The 3147-nt window shown below is 46.1% G+C and overlaps 1 protein-coding gene across 3 annotated transcripts in view; it reads right to left on the bottom strand.

Moving 5' to 3' along the window:
- The window catches only part of FER (FER tyrosine kinase), a 437414-nt gene that overhangs the window by 434068 nt on the left and 199 nt on the right, over nt 1-3147 (bottom strand). The window lies entirely within an intron of this gene.

Here is a 3147-nt window from a genome sequence, read left to right as displayed (position 1 = left end):
AAGGGTGGCCAGAATTTGGAATAGGCTTCCAAGGAAGGTGGTGCTCTCCCCTACCTTGGGGGTTTTTAAGAGAAGACTGGATACGCATCTGGCTGGGGCCATCTGATCCCAGCACTCTTTCCTGCCCAGGGCAGGAGTTCTGACTCGATGATCTGCTGAGGTCCCTTCTGACCCTAGCATCTATGAATCTATGAACATAAGGTCATCAAAACATAGACAAAGAACCACCTATATTAATTGTCCAACAGGAATTGGAGACTAGGTAGATGACCTGTGCACTGATGAAGCCTGCATTCTTTATTTTTCTATTTTAAAGAAAGATAACCTTCAAAATGTGCATCTACCTAGTCTTGTAACCACTTGTGTTTTTTAAGTGTTCCCTTCACTCTCTACCCCCCCACCCCTGCCTCTTTCCTTCCACTATTTCTTATGCTTTCTCCATCATTTTAGATGGTAAATTCAGGGCAAAACCTTGATTTCTGAAGTTTATATAGCATGTTTTCACATCAGCACCTTAATTTCTGATTGGGATTTTGACACTAGCATACTAGAAATAAAAAGAGGTCAGTTCAAACTACTGATTAGTTCTGGAAACTCTGGCTTCACAAGAAGCAATTTATAATAATTTATAAAATATTAGGTTATATTTAAATTAATCTAACTGGCAGGGCTTAGGAGGTTTTGTGCTGACTTCGGTAGTCCTGCCTGCCTGTACTATAATAATTCTTGAACATCACACATGATCAATTCCAAAATTTTAAGCCATGTTCTTGAAAGCAAGGATCACAACCCTACTAAGTTCAGCAAATGCATAGAGCCTGCCATCTACTTCGTACAGCCACCTCTGCAATTATCTGTGGACCTGGCTGATGGTACCCATTAACTTCATCCAGCATAACACCCAATTATGCTGTCCTTTGTCTCAAAGTTCAAGATTTTGATGCCTTTGAACTTTTATCTCTCTAACAAGAATGTGAGAGAGGGGCATGCACACAACCCATTGCATGTGGAAGAATAGAGCACAGGACACACAAAACTATGAAGGGAAAGGTGCTAGGGGGAAAACACTGCTGAAATACAAGGTGTGGGAAGGTGACAGGCTTCAGCTGAAGAATAAGAAGAATAAGAAGAATGTAAAGACCTACACAGGCAGTACATTTGATTGACAGAAACCTTCAAACCCTAGTGCTGTTAGTCCCCTTCCAAATGCTTCATTGCTGAACCCATACATAGATTTCCTATTTTAGTTCCAAAAAAAATCTTCATAAAAGCTCAATGCTTTCAGTTTTGCATTCTAGCAATATCTTCTAATCCTCTGTTCATTACTGTATTTCCAAATTCTTACACTACACGGAGAAGGAGGAAGAATTTGCAAAAATGCAGATGTTCTAAGCTGTGCTTACCATTCACTATTTTAACCCACCTTCCCACCCCTTTATCATGACTTGCTTTAAGTATAAATCATTTAAGCCAGGGACCCAATTCATTTTTAAAACCATTGCATACTAGAAATGCACCAACATATCTGTTGCCTATTGGACCAGCATCGATAAAAGGGAAATTTACATTATTGGCTACTGGCTTTTTTAGCCATTGTAGCCAATAATGTTCTCCAATAATTATGCCTTTAGGCCAAGGCCTCTGAATGCCTGGGTTCCCTCCCACCGGTGGGGCCAGGGCCTTCAGACACCTGGGCTCCCTCCTGCAAGCTGGGGTGACCCCAGATACACTTCCAACCCCTCACCAGCAGGCCAGGCTACGCTGGAGCGGAGCAGAGCAGCCACTGCCGTGTCCCAGGCATTGCTGTGGACTGGGGTGGGCACTGTAAAAGGCACTGAATGCCACAAATGTGACTGGGGTTGGGAGGGACAGGCAGAACTGAGCTGCCCAGCCTAGCTCAGCGTGACTCAACCAGCAGTTAATATCTGTTGTTGGATCAGTATCAGCTGATACAGCTGATTAATAGTGGGCTATCAGTATCGGCCATGAAAATCTTTATCAGCACACCCCTACTACATACACTTTCATCAGTCTCTGGAAGGCATACCTTTATTTCTCATTAAAAGTCCATGAACATTTTTAATTCAAACATTTATTCACTGTTTAAATCGATGTCCATTGGTAGTTAAAAAGAGCATCTGCTTAACTTACTCTGACTCTCATTAAAACAGAAAGGAGCGGTACACTTAGCTGTGTTAGGCTGCAGTAAGGTAGAGGGCAGGGCACGGGGCACCTTAGAAAACTACCTTGTTCAGAAACACATGAGCTTGTGCATTTCTGAAAGAGCTAGTCTGTAGGATGCCACCTGCTCTGCCTTCTGTCATACAGAAAGAGTTCCTCATTCGTTCACTTCAGTGCATTTTGTTTTGATCATGCTTAAATGTAACATCAGAAAATGTCTAGAAGACTTGGGGTCAATATGTTCTGCCAAGTGGACGAAGTGAAGAGATGGATCCACCAGAACAAACCCAACTGTTCCTGAAACGGCCAGACTGTGCAAATGGAATAAAGATCCAGACTATTTGGGATGTGATGATGACAAAAATAAAGACGTCAACATCACTTGGACCCGTGTCCTGAACCCTCCTCATTTTTGGTCTCGAACTCCACACGGGACAAGGCAAAACAGGAAAGCACTGACTCCTACAAAGTCAGACCTTGAAGCATCCGTAGCTTAGAGCACCATGGCATCCACCACACACAGGCTAGGCTGTATCACAGGGAAACACTAAAAGCCCCCCGTGAAAAGGGGCAGCCGCTGGAGATAGAACAACCAAATTCAGGAGAAATTAAAAGACAACAGGGAAGGGAGCAAGGGCCACAGGTTTGTACCAAGGGGTGTGGAAGGATTTGCCGGCCGGCCTGGCAGGCACCCCCACGGAAGCTCTGGCTGGAGGAAAGAGAAGAATCGACAGGAAAACAGCACTGCACTGGCCGGGGACGGGTGATGGGCAGCTTGGCCAGAGCAGGGGGGGAGGCCGCGGGGCGGGCCCAGGTCAACCAGACCCGGCTCCTCAGCCGCTGCCCAGCCTGGACCCGCAGCGCCCGGCACCTGCCCGGCCACACAGGCAGGGGCTGCGGCGGCGGCGGCTCCCCGACTTAGCCCTGCCCCACGGCGAGGCGGGTGCCACTGACCGCACCTGCGCT

This window comes from Gavialis gangeticus, unplaced genomic scaffold, assembly GCF_001723915.1.
Source record: "Gavialis gangeticus isolate Ggan-Ray unplaced genomic scaffold, GavGan_comp1, whole genome shotgun sequence".
NCBI classification, from domain to species: domain Eukaryota; kingdom Metazoa; phylum Chordata; order Crocodylia; family Gavialidae; genus Gavialis; species Gavialis gangeticus.
Note: the sequence above shows the minus strand (reverse complement) of the source record. Positions and strands in the feature narration are given on the sequence as shown.